Source organism: Heterodontus francisci, unplaced genomic scaffold, assembly GCF_036365525.1.
Source record: "Heterodontus francisci isolate sHetFra1 unplaced genomic scaffold, sHetFra1.hap1 HAP1_SCAFFOLD_51_1, whole genome shotgun sequence".
Lineage (NCBI taxonomy): Eukaryota > Metazoa > Chordata > Chondrichthyes > Heterodontiformes > Heterodontidae > Heterodontus > Heterodontus francisci.
In genome coordinates this window covers 3366456-3383635 of record NW_027141937.1, presented here as the reverse complement: position 1 = coordinate 3383635, position 17180 = coordinate 3366456, and the positions used below count along the sequence as shown (strand labels likewise).

Genomic DNA, 17180 nt, shown 5'->3' with positions numbered 1-17180 from the left:
CAAATGAGCTTTTCACCATGTGCCTTGCGCTGAGTTACTCATCACAGAATTCCCACTATCTGATTTAGTCTTGTCGCCAGAGTATGTATATGAATGGTCCAGTTAAGCTTTTGTCAATGGTAACCCCCAGGATGTTGATGGTGGGGGGATTCAGCGATGGTAATGCTGTTGAACCTCAAAGGGAGATGGTTACATTCTCTCTTGTTGGAGATGGTCATTGCCTGGTATTTATGTGGTGTGAATGTTACTTGCCACTTAGCAGCCCAAGTCTGAATGTTGTCCAGGTCTTGCTGCTTCTGGACATGGACTCCTTCAGTATCTGAGATGTCCCGAATTTGTCCTTTTATGAAACCTTGGTCAGGACTCACTTGGAATATTGTATCCAGTCTTGGTCTCCTCACATGATGGGTGATATTGAGGCTTTGGAAAGGGTACAGAGGAGAGAAATTCGACGAATTCCCAGTATAAGACATCTTGGTTATCAAGTTAGACTAAAAGAGTTGGGACCCTACACCTTAGAGAAACCTAGACTGAGGGGTGATCCGATTGAGGTTCATAAATAATGAAGGGTCCAATTCAGCATGGGAGAGGAGTCATAACTTTGTATTGTAAAAGGCCAGATGGCACCCGAATCACATTAAATTTCATTTTCAGTGGTTGGTTACTGTACCAGGATGGCCGAGTGGTTAAGGCGTTGGACTTAAGATCCAATAGACATGTGCATGCGTGGGTTCAAACCCCCCTCCTGGTATCTGTGCTTACAAAATGTTACTTTTTCTTTCCCTGACTTTTGCCTTGCACCATCATCTCTTCTGTCATTTAATCACTCTTGCCTTCCAACTGATCACAGCTTCCTATTATTTGATCTGCCCCAGCACCGTTCCTTGGCTCTGCGCTTGCTTATAAACTGGTAAATCTTTAACTTAATCTCCTCTGTACCCTGACAATGACCTTCTCATCCTTCCTGGATTGTGGTTCCTCACAGGATCCGCTGCCTCTCCGACTCCCCTCCAGGTAACTGAAGGCCCTGAGCCTTGGTCTCGCTTTATACGCTAGCTGGTAGTTGCTTCCTTGCAGGTCTGCCACCGCTCAGGAGAAGCTCAAAACCCAGATCAAGCAAAGTATCAAGAGGAATGTGAACAAAGGTTCCCTGGTGCAGAGCAAGGGACAGGGAGCCTCCGGCTCATTCAAAATCAGCAAGAAGGAAAACCTAGGGAAAAGTGGGAAAGAAGGTGAAGAAACCAGCACACAAGAACTCTTCAGTGAAGAAACCAGCAGACAAGAAATCTTTAGTGAAGAAACCAGAAGACGTGAAAGTGACAACAAAGAAAGTAACAGCCAAGAAAACGAGCAGCAAGGCGGCGGCAACGCCAAATAAGGTGGTGAAGAAAGCAGCGCTTCAGAAAAAGCCTCCTGCGAAGAAGGTCAAAAAAGGCAAGAGTGCGGCGGGCGGAAAGGCGCTGAAGAAAGTGCAGACATGGAAGAGCAAGGTCAAGCCGAAAGCAGCGAAGGCTCAGAAAGCAGGGTCTGGAAAGAAGTGAAAGACCGCGGGAAACTTGGAAACATCTGAACACAAAGGCTCTTCTCAGAGCCACCCACATCTCTCAGGAAAGAGCTGATCCCCTGATCAAATGATCCCTGTCCCGGCCCCGCCTGCAGATTCCACATGGAAATGATTTGGAGTAAATCCAGGATCCCTGGTGACTCCCCTCCACCCAGCCCTTTCCCCACTCTCTGTAATAAAACAGAGGGATATCCGGCCCTCACTCTAACTGGAGATGTGTTCGGTGCAGTCTCAGTTCACAAATTCAGGGGGAGAGTCTGTAAGACAGGAACACTGGCGGAGAAACCCCACCTCACAACTCAAACCCCAACACATGAGTTTCTCCAATTCAGCTGGAGTCGGGTGACAACAGGAGCTGGGATAGGCTGTGATCGGGAATGTGAGGAATGGATTTGTTCAGGGATGAATGTACCTGTAATCTCCGAAAATAATAGTTCCTTATTTTGCCCAGATGACACATTCTGCAGTGAGAGTGAAAAGTCTCTTCACTGCTTCACATTTACTAATTGTTTGGTTCGAGATGAATAATGAGTCAGAGAGTAATGACAGGATCTGAAGCTTTTCTCACACCAGCCCTTGAATGACTCAGTGTGAAGTGTCCAATGTGTGAAGCTACTGCCAGGGTTTGTCAATCTGAACAGTTTCAGCTCAGTTCCTGGGGGCCTGAAATTCCAACAGTTTGACTCTGTCTCTGATTGGTCACCCGCTTCTCAATCCAATTCTTAACCAATAGGAGAATCACATATAAGTAAATAGAAGTTCTCATTGGCTTAAATTTTCCAATTGGAAAAAGCCCGGCAATTCCAGAGCAGGAAGGAATTGAAGTGATGGAAAATTTCAATTTTCAGGCAACAATTTTAAAACCTCTCATTTTATGTTCTGTTTTACTGTATTTACCGTCACAAAATCCTGACGCGATTTTAGGAATCGTTTTCATTTGTCAATCTGTTAACTGTAAGCGGCGGGAGGAAGGTCCGGTTCAGCAATTTAAAACGGGACAAATATCAGCTTCCACTCTGTAAAAGGAACAAATTAGCGACTAACCGCTTCTCACAGGCTTCTCGGGGACTGACAGAAACGAGCGGTTTCTGATCCTTTCTGCTGAAAGAGGCGGATAATGCTGCAGGGAGCAATGAACTGCCCTTCACTTTCTGGCTGCTAATACACCCCTGACTTTAAACAGTTCAAACAGCGACTGATGCTTCTGTCGGAAAATGAGCAGATTCACCAGAATGATCCCGGTCCATCATGGCCAAAGACATCCAGCTGGCCCGCCGCATCCGCGGGGAACGCACCTTAAACCCAGCTTCAGTAACAAGTGTAACAAGGGCTCTTTTCAGAGCCACCAAATCAGCAAAGGAAAGAGCTGCCATCTCTGTTCATCATCAAACCCATTAGATTGAAGGGGCGGTCACATGGTTTCTGTTTTGTCACATCACTTTCCCGAAAGGCCTGTCGGACTGAGAGCTGATCTGGAATTTAGACAGCAGCATTACCGGAGACTCATTGCTGCTCAGCACAATCTCAACCCCGCTCCTGGGATCCGTTCGCTGGCATTTGGGGAAAAGAAATGGATCCCAGTTTTATTTGGAAGGCATTAATGGAGCCGGGTCCGTTCACATGAGGGTTATTTACAAACATTACCCAATGAGTTCACTAATATTTGAATCCATTGGAGATTAGTACACAGGACATATAAGGCAGCTCGGTCATTCTGACTCGAACCGCCAGTTCCCCGGGGTTGCAGACCCTGACACTGCGGGGAGAGAATCCCCGACTCTATCCCGCCGCCGGGGGGAAACAGACAGCTCTGTGTCCGGAGAATAGGGAGGGCCGGGGAGCAGGCACATATCAAAGCGCTGCAATGGACTCAGCTCCTGTGTGTGCACAACTCTCACTGATTCCGTCCTCTGGGAACAGTGCGGTCGAAACAGATCAGGTTAGGAGAGAAACACACAGCCCGAGAATGGCCTCTTCCTTCCTGCATTTACTCTGTTCTGGGAGCAGATTCTAATTGTGAAGCGGCGCTCAGATCACCAGAGAGAAAAAAAAAACACAATTCAAACTGTCCAAATAAAAAACAGAGAATTAACCCGGACACTTCCATTATTAAATTAATTCATCAGCTCCGAACCAGTTCCCGTTAATGTACCGGGATAATCTCGGGAATTATAAAATCGAAGGCAGCGGGATTTATTAAATTGTTGATTCTGACACCCTGTCGTTCACTTCTTCACTTAACTAGAGGGGGAGATGTGTGAGCAGAGAAACAGAGCGAAATCCAGAGAGGGAACTGAAAAGACACCTGGACAGATGTGAAACAGGTCAATCCACTGTTCCAATAACTCCATCTCTGACTCCCTCCTGACAGTAACCAGTCCTTTCAAAGAGACTGTGGGTGGCTCTGAAAAGAGCCTTTGGTTTATTTGATGACATTTTGGCCGCTTTACTTTTTCTGGGAGCTCTGAGTGCTGGTTTTCTTGGGCAGCAGCACAGCCTGGATATTAGGCAGCACCCCGCCCTGAGCGATGGTCACCCCTCCCAGCAGCTTGTTGAGCTCCTCGTTGTTGCGGACGGCCAGCTGCAGTTGTCTGGGGATGATGCGGCTCTTCTTGTTGTCCCGGGCTGCGTTACCTGCCAGCTCGAGGATTTCAGCGGTCAGACTGCAGCGTTGATCGCAACGGAGGTGCGTGAACGGGCTTACAGCTGGGAAGTCAATTTCAGCGTAAGTTTAAAAGTGAATTCCCTTTTGTTTTCAGAGGACCAGGGGACTGCTGGGTAAGGAAAAAGGTATATATTTGTGTGGTTTAGAATCTCTTTCTTTTAGTTTCGGTGACTGCAGCGTTGATAGCAACGGAGGTGCGTGAACGGGCTTACAGCTGGGAAGTCAATTTCAGCGTAAGTTTAAAAGTGAATTCCCTTTTGTTTTCGGAGGACCAGGGGACTGCTGGGTAAGGAAAAAGGTATATATTTGTGTGGTTTAGAATCTCTTTCTTTTAGTTTCGGTGACTGCAGCGTTGATAGCAACGGAGGTGCGTGAACGAGCTTACAGCTGGGAAGTCAATTTCAGCGTAAGTTTAAAAGTGAATTCCCTTTTGTTTTCGGAGGACCAGGGGACTGCTGGGTAAGGAAAAAGGTATATATTTGTGTGGTGGCTGTACCCGAGACACTACACGTGCAGTGTCTCCCACCCACCCTCCTCCTCTAACAAAAAAAAAAGGACTCTGGTGTGTTGATAAGGTAAACTTTTTATTTGGGAAGTTCTGTCCGTTGGATTGCTAACCTAACAAGTTTTGACTTTTTGTTTTTTTGGTTTTTCAGTAGATTTGTTGGGAATTTGGAATAGTGGGAATGGAGATTAAGGCAGTTGTATGTTCCTCCTGCAGAATGTGGGAGGTAAGGGTCGCCAAGAGTGTCCCTGCTGACTGCATCTGTGGGATGTGCACCCAACTCCAGCTCCTCGAGAACCGCGTTAGGGAACTGGAGCTGGAGCTGGATGAACTTAGGATCATTCGGGAGGCGGAGGAGGTTATTGAGAGGAGTTATGGGGAGGTAGTCACACCTCAGATAAAAGAAGTAGGTAGATGGGTTACCGTCAGGGGAAGGAGAGGGAACCAGCAGGCAGTGCAGGGATCCCCTGTGGCTGTTTCCCTCAACAACAGGTATACCGTTTTGGATACTGTTGCGGGGGACGACTTACCAGGGGTAAGCAATGGGGTACAGATATCTGGCACAGTGTCTGTCCCTGTTGCTCAGAAGGGAAGGGGGAAGAGGAGCAGAACATTAGTCATTGGGGACTCCATAATTAGAAGAACAGATAGGAGGTTCTGTGGGAACGAGAGAGACTCACGGTTGGTATGTTGCCTCCCAGGTGCCAGGGTTCGTGATGTCTCGGATCGTGTTTTTGGGATCCTTAATGGGGAGGGGGAGCAGCCCCAAGTCGTGGTCCACATAGGCACCAACGACATAGGTAGGAAGAGAGATGGGGATTTAAGACAGATATTTAGGGAGCTAGGGTGGAAGCTTGGAGCAAGAACAAACAGAGTTGTTATCTCTGGGTTGTTGCCCGTGCCACGTGATAGCGAAGCAAGGAATAGGGAGAGAGAGGAGTTGAACACGTGGCTGCAGGGATGGTGCAGGAGGGAGGGATTTGGTTTCCTGGATAATTGGGGCTCTTTCTGGGGTAGGTGGGACCTCTACAAACAGGATGGTCTTCACCTGAACCAGAGGGGTACCAATATCCTGGGGGGGAGGTTTGCTAGTGCTCTTCGGGGGGGGTTTAAACTAATTCAGCAGGGGAATGGGAACCCAAATTGTAGTGCCAGTGTACAGGATTTTGAGAGTAGTGAGGTCAGGGATATGGTTACAAGGACGCAAGAGGGCACTGGCAAGCAAGAACCTGGTTTAAAGTGTGTCTATTTCAACGCCAGGAGCATCCGGAATAAGGTGGGTGAGCTTGCAGCATGGGTTGGTACCTGGGATCTCGATGTAGTGGCCATTTCGGAGACATGGGTAGAGCAGGGGCAGGAATGGATGTTGCAGATTCCGGGATTTAGATGTTTCAGTAAGAACAGAGAAGATGGTAAAAGAGGGGGGGTGTGGCATTGTTAATCAAGGAGAGTATTACAGCGACACAAAGGACGTTTGAGGACTCGTCTACTGAGGTAGTATGGGCTGAGGTTAGAAACAGGAGAGGTGAGGTTACCCTGTTGGGAGTCTTTTATAGATCTCCGAATAGTTCCAGAGATGTAGAGGAAAGGATAGCGAAGATGATTCTCGACAGGGGTGAGAGTAACAGGGTAGTTGTTATGGGGGACTTTAACTTTCCAAATATCGACTGGAAATACTATAGTTCGAGTACTTTAGATGGGTCAGTTTTTGTCCAGTGTGTGCAGGAGGGTTTTCTGACACAGTATGTGGACAGGCCAACCAGGGGCGATGCCACATTGGATTTGGTACTGGGAAATGAACCCGGCCAGGTGTTAGATTTCGATGTAGGTGAGCACTTTGGTGACAGTGATCACAATTCGGTTAGGTTTACCTTAGCGATGGGCAGGGACAGGTATATACCGCAGGGCAAGAATTATAACTGGGGGAAAGGAAATTATGATGCGATTAGGCAAGATTTAGGATGTGTAGGATGGGGAAGGAAACAGCAGGGGATGGGAACAATCGAAATGTGGAGCTTATTCAAGGAGCAGCTACTGCGTGTCCTTGATAAGTATGTACCTGTGAGGCAGGTAGGAAGTTGTCGTGCGAGGGATCCGTGGTTTACTAAAGAAGTTGAAGCGCTTGTCAAGAGGAAGAAGAAGGCTTATGTTAGGATGAGACGTGAAGGCTCAGTTAGGGCGCTTGAGAGCTACAAGCTAGCCAGGAAGGATCTAAAGGGAGAGCTAAGAAGAGCAAGGAGAGGACACGAGAAGTCATTGGTGGATCGGATCAGGGAAAACCCTAAGGCTTTCTTTAGGTATGTCAGGAATAAAAGAATGACTAGAGTTAGATTAGGGCCAATCAAGGATAGTAGTGGGAAGTTGTGTGTGGAATCAGAGGAGATAGGGGAAGTGTTAAATGAATATTTTGCGTCAGTATTTACAGTAGAGAAAGAAAATGTTTTTGAGAATACTGAGATTCAGGCTACGAGGCTAGATTGGATTGAGGTTCACAAGGAGGAGGTGTTAGCAATTTTGGAAAGTGTGAAAATAGATAAGTCCCCTGGGCCAGATGGGATTTATCCTAGGATTCTCTGGGAAGCTAGGGAGGAGATTGCAGAGCCTTTGTCCTTGATCTTTATGTCGTCATTGTCGACAGGAATAGTGCCGGTAGACTGGAGGATTGCAAATGTTGTCCCCTTGTTCAAGAAGGGGAGTAGAGACAGCCCTGGTAATTATAGACCTGTGAGCCTCACTTCGGTTGTGGGTAAAATGTTGGAAAAGGTTATAAGAGACAGTATTTATAATCATCTTGAAAAGAATAAGTACATTAGAGATAGTCAGCACAGTTTTGTTACGGGTCGGTCGTGCCTCACAAACCTTATTGAGTTTTTCGAGAAGGTGAACAAACAGGTGGATGAGGGTAAAGCAGTGGATGTGGTGTATATGGATTTCAGTAAGGCGTTTGATAAGGTTCCCCACGGTAGGCTATTGCAGAAAATACGGAAGTATGGGGTTGAAGGTGATTTAGAGCTTTGGATCAGAAATTGGCTAGCTGAAAGAAGACAGAGGGTGGTGGTTGATGGCAAATGTTCATCCTGGAGTTTAGTTACTAGTGGTGTACCGCAAGGATCTGTTTTGGGGCAATTGCTGTTTGTCATTTTTATAAATGACCTGGAAGAGGGTGTAGAAGGGTGGGTTAGTAAATTTGCAGATGACACTAAGGTCGGTGGAGTTGTGGATAGTGCCGAAGGATGTTGTAGGGTACAGAGAGACATAGATAGGCTGCAGAGCTGGGCTGAGAGATGGCAAATGGCGTTTAATGCGGAAAAGTGTGAGGTGATTCACTTTGGAAGGAGTAACAGGAATGCAGAGTACTGGGCTAATGGGAAGATTCTTGTTAGTGTAGATGAGCAGAGAGATCTTGGTGTCCAGGTGCATAAATCCCTGAAGGTTGCTAACCAGGTTAATAGGGCTGTCAAGAAGGCATATGGTGTGTTAGCTTTTATTCGTAGGGGGGGTCGAGTTTCGGAGCCACGAGGTCATGCTGCAGCTGTACAAGACTCTGGTGAGACCGCACCTGGAGTATTGTGTGCAGTTCTGGTCACCGCATTATAGAAAGGATGTGGAAGCTATGGAAAGGGTGCAGAGGAGATTTACTAGGATGTTGCCTGGAATGGAGGGAAGGTCTGACGAGGAAAGCCTGAGGGACTTGAGGTTGTTTTCGTTGGAGAGAAGGAGGAGGAGAGGTGACTTAATAGAGACATATAAGATAATCAGAGGGTTAGATAGGGTGGATAGTGAGCCTCTTTTTCCTCGGATGGTGATGGCAAACACGAGGGGACATAGCTTCAAGTTGAGGGGTGATAGATATCGGACAGATGTGAGAGGTAGTTTCTTTACTCAGAGAGTAGTAAGGGCGTGGAATGCCCTGCCTGCAGCAGTAGTAGATTCGCCAACTTAAAGGGCATTTAAGTGGACATTGGATAGACACATGGATGAAAATGGAATAGTGTAGGTCAGATGATTTCACAGCTCGGCACAACATCGAGGGCCGAAGGGCCTGTACTGCGCTGCAATATTCTAAAAAAAAAGATACTCGAGCACAGCAGCCAGAGAGACCGGGGCTCCGGCACCCACACGCTCAGCATAGTTGCCCTTTCTCAGGAGCCTGTGAACACGGCCCACTGGGAACTGCAGTCCAGCCCGGGAGGAGTGAGACTTGGCCTTGGCCCGAGCTTTCCCGCTGGTCTTTCCTCTTCCAGACATTTCCACAATCTCACAAATACTTTCACAAAGAATGAATAATTTCCTTAGCATTGATAACACATCGCAGGCAGTCAGGATGGCCGAGCGGTTTAAGGCGCTGCGTTTAGGTCGTAGTCTCCATTGGAGGCGTGTGTCCGAATCCCAATTCTGACAAGTAGTGTTTTGACTGCACTGGAGGCGTTTGGGAGCAGCGGTGAAGAGCAAAGAGAAAGCAGGAACGAACATGGACAATCAAAGTAACAATGGACCCAAAGATGTTGCATCAAAACATTCGAGCAAGAGGCAACGAAGCAAACAGCAGGGCACATAAAAGATCAAGAATGTAACCTTTGTATCGGGGTTGAAGATGTTGCCAATATCCTTAATGAATACTTTACTGTTTTCCCGAATGAGAGGGTGATGCAGATATTGTTATTAAGGAGGAGGAGTGTGAAGTATTGGACGTGATAACTTAAGGAGAGAGGAAGTCTTCATGGGATGAGCATCCTTGAATGTGGATAAATCATCAGGACCAGATGAAATGTACCCCAGGCTGTTGAAAGAAGCCAGGGAAGAAATAGTGGAAGGTCTGACCATCATTTTCCAATCCCTCACTGGATGCAGGTGTGGTGCCAGAGGATTGGAGGTCTTGTAACGTTGCAACAAAAGCAAAATACGAGGCAGATCAAGCATGGCTGATCCTTTCGAGTAGAGAAACAGGGCTGAATTCCCTGAACCAGTGCTGCAGCTTTCAGAATAGAAGGAGCCGATACACACCTGATGGGTTCCACTTAAACAAAAGAGCTGGAGGTGTTGACAGTCAGAACAGATAAAATGTGGAGGAGTGTTTGAAGCAGATGATGTGTGGTTACTGTAGTTGTACTATGGAGTTATTTCAAGGAGGTGATTCTGAATGTAATGGATCAACGTGGACCCGTCCAAGGCAAAGGTTCTAAGCTTCCCTGTGGTCCAGCCTGGTTGAATGGAACTGAAGCAAACAAATCATCCAGAAGAGGGAAAGATATGTAAGGCCATGAAAGCACAGAATTCAGATGGATGCAATACCAGATGGTATGGCAAGAGTGTAAAACAGCAACAGACTGGTGAATAAAACTTTCCCATTGAATGAGACAAGAGCAAAGGGTAATAATAGTGTCAGAGGTGAGTTGTGACACTATTCACATTCCACCTTGATCTGAATAGGACTGTTGAAGGGAGTGATTGAGAAGAATAGAGGAGAAATGAAAAGAAAGGAGAAATAAACAAAAGGTCTTTTGATTTTAGAATGTTTGTTTTTGGAAATGACAGACTGTAAAGTGTGTGTGTCAGAAGATATAGAGCGAAGTTGGGTATGACAAGATCACAGGAAAGTTGTGCCCTGAGACAAGGTGTGTGTTGACAGGAAAGCTGCTCTCTTTTGCACAATATGTATTTTATTCTTATAATTTGTGCAATTACATTGCAAAGCAGTTCAAATTTAATATTACTTAAGGTACAATACAGATCAGTTTCCTTCAATAATGTACATGATGTATCTCACTATCCCTGCCTGCACAGGTTATATTTACAGTATTTACATTACACATCAAACATTCTCTGGTGCAAACAGCCCGAGGGGTTTTACACAGGTTCCAGCCCCTCACTGTACGATGGCCTACTAGGGCCTCAGACTGCAGCCTTTCCCCATTGTGTCTCCATGGTGGCTTCCCCAAGCTTTCATGCCGTCCCACAGCACATAGTCTTGGACGTTGCAATGTGCCAGTCTGCAACACTCGGTCATGGACAGCTCTTTGCACTGGAATACCTGTCCCACGGCCGGGCTCGTTCTCAATAGAGTTCATTTCAAATGAACATTTCCTAAATCCGTGCTTTCTCTCTCGCAATAAAGAGAACAGGATGTCTAGCAGATTCAGTGTGAGACAATAACACTGCCGGGTAAAGGCCGCTTTCCAACTCCAATCTTAACACAGCTGATTCCCCAAACAGCTGCAGTAAGGTGTTTGTAAACTGCAGGAAGCGGGTGTGGGTGGAAATGGTGATGTTACTGAGGAGGTTTCTTAGTATAGAATGGACTGTGTTTAGGTGGGAATATTACTGAGTGTTAATTGCATCGGGACCATATTTAAAAGCTCTGGCTTTCTGGAAAGTCTTGACTATGAAGGCCGAGTCTGGAAGGGTTTGTGTGGAGAGCTGGGTTTCGGTTCTACTGTTCATAAAGGGTTTGAAATTGGCAGCCCGGAGGAAACTGGAGGTGGAGCTGAAAGATGAGGGGCCGTTCTCTCTCTGTCTGTCACTCTGGGTGTCTCCTCCATCTAGCTCTCTGTTTAATCTTCACTCTTGTCTCCTCCCCTCCCTGCTCTCACTCTGCCTTTCTCAGCCAGGTCCAGGTGGCCTGTATAAAAAGGAGCCTGACAGAATCAGTCTCTTTTATTGTGCACTGATTTGAGGAAAGACTCAACATGTCTGCCAGTAAACAAGAGTATGCTCCAGGCTGGCAGCATGTTAGAATCCATGAGGAAAGGCATCATCACCCTCATCGACAAGCAGAAGGGGGAGAGGACAGAAATCAGAAATTGTTGGCCCGATTTCTGCTTAATGCTGACTACAAGATTCTGTCAAAAGACATAGCCAGTCGATTCAAGTCTGCTCTGGAGTTGGTGATTCACCCTGATCAGACCTATACTATACCAGGCAGGACAATCTCTGATATCTTTGCGCTACTCAGGGATATGATCACCTATGTACGGGACAGGAGGGTGGACACCTGCCTCATCAGCCTGGACCAGGAGAAGGCTTTTGACAGGATATCGCACACTTACATGATGGATGTGCATTCCAAAATGGGGTTTGGGGAGGGAATCTGCAATTGGATCAAACAACTCTACACAAACATCAGTAGTGCAGTCTCAATCAATGGGTGGGAATCAGAAAGTTTCCCGATCCAATCTGGAGTCAGACAGGGCTGTCCTCTCTCCCCTGTCTTGTTTGTTTGCAGTATTGAACCCTTTGCTGAGTCTATTAGGAAGAATGCGAGCATCAGAGGGGTGACAATCCCAGGCAGTGGAGGCACTCAGGTTAAAACCTCCCTGTACATGGATGACGTCGCCGTTTTATGCTCGGATCCACTGTCATGGCGCAGAGTGATGAGCATCTGCGACCAGCTCGAACTGGCCTTGGGCGCCAATGTTAAACACGGCAAGAGCGAGGCCATGTTCTTTGGGAACTCGGCTTACCGATCCTTTGTCCCCTTGACCGTTAGGTCAGATTACCTGAAGGTGCTGGGGATATGGTTTGGAAGGGCTGAGACGTGCACCAAAACCTGGAAGTAGTGAGTAGCCAGGGTACAACATAAGCTGAGCATGTGGGAGCAGCGATCTCTCTCCATTATGGGTAAGAACCTGGTCATCAAGGGCGAGGTGCTCACATTGCTGTACGTGGTGCAGGTCTGGCCCATACCGCATTCCTGCGCTGTGGCGATCACCTGAGCCATTTTCCACTTCATCTGGGGATCCAAAATGATCCGAGTCCGGAGGGACACGATGTTCAAACCTCTGGATAAGGGCGGGAAAAATGTACCCAACGTCGCCTTCATCCTTATGGCTACCTTTGTGTGCGGCTACATCAAGCTGTGTGTAGATCCACAGTTTGCAAACTTCAAGTGTCACTACGTGCTTTGGTTCTATCTGTCCCCAGTGTTGCAAAGGATGGGCCTGGTCATATTGCCGCGGAATGCTCCATCCAGTTGGACTGTGCCGTACCACCTATCCTTCATGGAAAAGTTTCTGTGGAAAAACACCTTTGACCACCAATCCATCAAGCAGTGGTCTGCACGGAATATCCTCAAGGCCCTACGGGAAAAGGAGATGGTGGATCCTGTCGGATGGTCCCCTGAGCAGAAGTCCAAAGTCATTTGGCAGAATGCCTCATCACCAGAACTTTCAAACAAGCACCAAGATGTTGCCTGGCTGATGGTGAGAAGAGCCCTCCCTGTCAGATCCTTCCTGCACACCCGAAGTCTCACCCCATCCACACGCGGCCCTCGAGGTGGCTGTGGTGGAAAAGAGACGTTGCCCACCTCTTTCTGGAATGTGTCTTTGCAAAGCAGGTGTGGAAGAGATGCAGTGGTTTTTGTCGAGGTTCATCCCAAGCAGCTCTGTAGCACAGGAGTCTGTGCTCTATGGGCTGTTCCCAGGGACGCACACCGAGATAAACATCAACTGTTGCTGGAAGACTATCAATTCGTTGAAAGACGCTCTTTGGTCTGCCCGAAACCTGCTGGTCTTCCAGTGCAAAGAGTTGTCCATGACCGAATGTTGCAGACTGACACATTCCAAGGTCCAGGACTACGTGCTGAGGGACGCACTAAAACTTGGGGCAGCCGCAGCAAAGGCTCAATGTGGAAAGACCACAGTGTAAGCTCCCCCCACCAAGCTGGACTGAGGAGCTGGATCCATGGGAAACCACTCGAACTGTAGCCAGAAAATATTTGTTTGCTGTAAAATGTACATGGCATGACAATGAAATGGAAGGGTTGTGAGGTAACTCTCTCCTGTATTGAAGGAAACTGATCTCCTTTGCACTCTTTGTATTGTCTGACATGGTGCTTTTTGGAACTGTTTTGTAATGTATTTTTTTTTTACAGATTTTTATGAATAAAGTATATTTTGGAAATTAATAAAAGAAAGTCTGGCAAAGGTAAAGGAGGGAAAGGACTGGGCAAAGACGGAGCAAAGCGGCACCGCAAAGTGCTTCCTGATAATATCCAGGGCATCACCAAACCAGCAATCCGCCGCCTGGCTCGCCGTGGCGGGGTCAAGCGGATCTCGGGTTTGATCGATGAGGAGACTCGCGGGGTGTTGAAGGTTTTCCTGGAGAATGTGATCAGGGATGCGGTCACCTACACTGAACACGCCAAGCGCAAGACGGTCACTGCCATGGATGTGGTGTGCGCTCTGAAACGGCAGGGCCGCACTCTCTACGAATTCAGCGGCTGAACAACTCGACCCTTTCCAGCAAACACAACAAAGGCTCTTCTAAGAGCCACCCACCGTCTCACAGAGAGAGCAGTGACCTGGAAACGGGAGCTGGGATAGGCTGTTTAGAACTGTCTGGAATAAATCTGTGCTGTGTTCGAGATACAAAACTAGAATCCCCAAATTTGACATTTCATTTGTAGCAAGGATGTGCAGTGGATTTGATTTTCTGAACGGGCTGTGTAAACAGTGCCTGAGGCTCTACAGTTAATTATTTCTCCAGTCGACACATGCCCTCAGTGAAAAGCCATCACTCCTCCAGAATCACTCATTGTTTTCATAGAATTTCAAAATGATTTCGCTGCAATGAGAGAATCCGGGAGTTTTGCAGCAGCCGTCACTGGAACTAGACCCACTTGTGATGTTATTTCTCCCGAGACGGTATTTCCTGCACTGAAACTGACAGGGTTTGTGAAACTGATCAGTTTCAGCTCATTCATTCAGGGACCTGGAATTCCCGCAGTTTGAGCCCGCGCTATCCAGAGCCCACTTCTGATTGGTCACCCTCTTCCCATTCGCATGTCTTAACCAATTGCCGAGCCTCGAATTAGAAAATACAGCAAATCATTGGCTTAAATTGTCGTCCTGGCAGAAAGTTTGAATTCAAAAAAGCCGCCAATTTCAGTGTTGGGCAGAATCGAATTACTCAACGAATCTCAATAACGAATTGGCAGCACATTTTATACTTTCCCCGATTTTCCTTTCCATCGATTGGGGTGCTAATTCACTCGGGTGCGTTTGCTAATACTAACTGTAATCCTCAGATCCATTTAACATTTCAGTAATCCTATTAAATACAAAAGGAATTTGATGATTGAATTTCCATTGGAAGATAGTGAATTAGCACCCCGATCGATGGAAAGGAAAATCGGGCAGAGGATAAAATGTGCTGCCAATTCGTTATTGTGATTTGTTTATATAATTGACCAGGATTGACTTCACCCGAACGCAGCTACTAGCTCCCACCCCACTGACCGCTCTCCCCCCTCTGCAACTCGCTTTCTCCCCCTCCTCCCTACTGGCGAAATTCCGCACTCTGGCTGTTCGCTCTCTGCATCCCCACCCCCCCACCCTGTAGCAGCCCAGCCCACAGCTGCTAGCTCTGGCCGTGACACTCGCTCCCACATTTCTTCACCAGGCGCCACCTGTAGAAGCAGGAGGGCCGCAAGGGGTGACGGGGCGACGTAGGAGTGAGTGGCTGAGAGGAGGGAAGTGGCACGGCCTGGAGCGAGTGGCCAGAGAGTGGGGTGGTGCGAAGCGAGGAACAACTGGCCAGGGGAGTAGGGGGGGTGGGGGGAGCAGCGAGGTCTGGAGCGAGCGGCTGAGGGGGGAATCGTCGAGGCCTGGAATGAGTTGCTGAGGGGGGAGAGCGACAGCTTCAAAATCTCCCATTCAGCCACTTCCTCCAGCCAAGTGGTGGGGGGATGGGGTGGCTAGATACGCAATGACACTTTCTCACGCATGCACGAAGATGGATTTGTTGCGGAAATGTGATGATGTTGGCGCTGCAAAATGCTCGAGTATCTGACCGCTGAAATCCTCGAGCTGGCCGGTAACGTGGCCCGGGACAACAAGAAGACCCGCATCATCACCAGACACCTGCAACTGGCCGTCCGCAACAACGAGGAGCTCATCAAGCTGCTGGGAGACGTGACCATCGCTCAGGGCGGGGTGCTGCCTAATATCCAGGCCTTGCTGCTGCCCAAGAAAACCAGCGCTCAGAGCTCCCAGAAAAAGTAAAGCGGCCGAAATGACATCTAATAAACCAAAGGCTCTTTTCAGAGCCACCCACAGTCTCTGTGAAAGGGCTGATTACTGTCAGGAGGGAGTCAGTGATGGAGTTATTGCAACAGTGGATTGACCTGTTGCACATCTGTCCAGCTGTGTTTTCATTTCGCTCTGTTTTTCTGCTCACACATCTCCCCCTCTAGTTAATTGCAGAACTGAACTACAGGGTGTCAGAATCAACAATTCCCAGGATTGGGGGTGAGATTGTGCTGAGCAGCAATGAGCCTCCAGTAATGCTGCTTTCTAAATTCCAGATCAGCTCTCAGTCCAACAGGCCTTTCGTATTTTAAATATCACAACAGAGCTGAGCGGGGGTGAGCGCAGCCTCAGCTGCACCGAGTCTCAGGGGCTCTCAGGACCCCAATCATAGCCACTGGGCCTGGCGGGCGTGCAGCAAGGATCCCGGGGGAGGGAGGGTGCACCATTAAAGTGATGGTGCAGCACCTCCCCCATCCTCGCCGCCACTTACCGGTTTCTTCTCCCGTTTATCTCAACATTAAGAAGACGCTTTTGCTCTAGACTACACTGGTTATAAAGTAAGACCCAACTTTGTCTCTGAAAGTGATGAATAGCAGCAACAACAGCAGAATCCAACCCCTGCAGTTACATGTGAACTTGCTGATGTTGCAGCAGATTGAATGTCTGAGTGAATCCCTTCCCACACACATGGCAGGGGAACGGCCTCTCCCCAGAGTTAGTGGGTTGGTGTTTCAGCAGATCATTACTGCTTTTCAAGCTCTTCTCACAGTCAGGACATTAAAAGGTCTCTGATCAGTGTGAACAAGTTGATGTTCAGTGAGGTTGGATGACTGAATGAACCCCTTCCGACACACGGAGCAGGTGAATGATCTCTCCCCAGTGTGAACTCACTGGTGTTTCAGCAGGTTGACTCTGGCTGGGTTCAGTTCTACACTCACTGGTTCCTCTCTCTCTCTTCCCCTGAAGGTGCTGATTCTGACTGTATGTACGTGCTCTCTCCCCCTCCGACCCTCCCTGTCCAATGTAGTATCTCCCAGTTTTGGTGATGTGCTCTCCCTGACCTGTCTCCATTTCTCCTTCTTCTGCAGACTTGCCCTGACTATCACTATTTCAGAGAATCATACAGCACAGAAGGAGGCCAATCGGTCTTTTGTGCCTGTGCTGAATCTGTGAAAAAAATGATGCAATTAGTCCAACCCCCTGCCGATTTCCCCATAATCCTGGAGAAATTCACTTTGAAATATTTGTCCAATTCCTTCATGAAAGTTATAATTTGAATCTGTTTTCACCACCCTGTCAGACAATTCATTCCAAATCCGAATCAGTTACTGGGTAAAAAGATCTCTCCTCACCTCCCCTTGACATTTTTGGCCAACACTCCCAGCTTCACCACCCTGTCCAGAGAACTGAAACCCTTCA

General features: G+C 47.8%; 1 non-coding gene across 1 annotated transcript; it reads left to right on the top strand.

The window, feature by feature from the left end:
- The first annotated feature begins 668 nt into the window (after positions 1 to 668).
- trnal-uaa (transfer RNA leucine (anticodon UAA)) lies at positions 669 to 751 on the top strand. Its single transcript has one exon. It is a non-coding gene; the product is annotated as a tRNA-Leu (tRNA).
- The last annotated feature ends 16429 nt before the right edge of the window (positions 752 to 17180 follow it).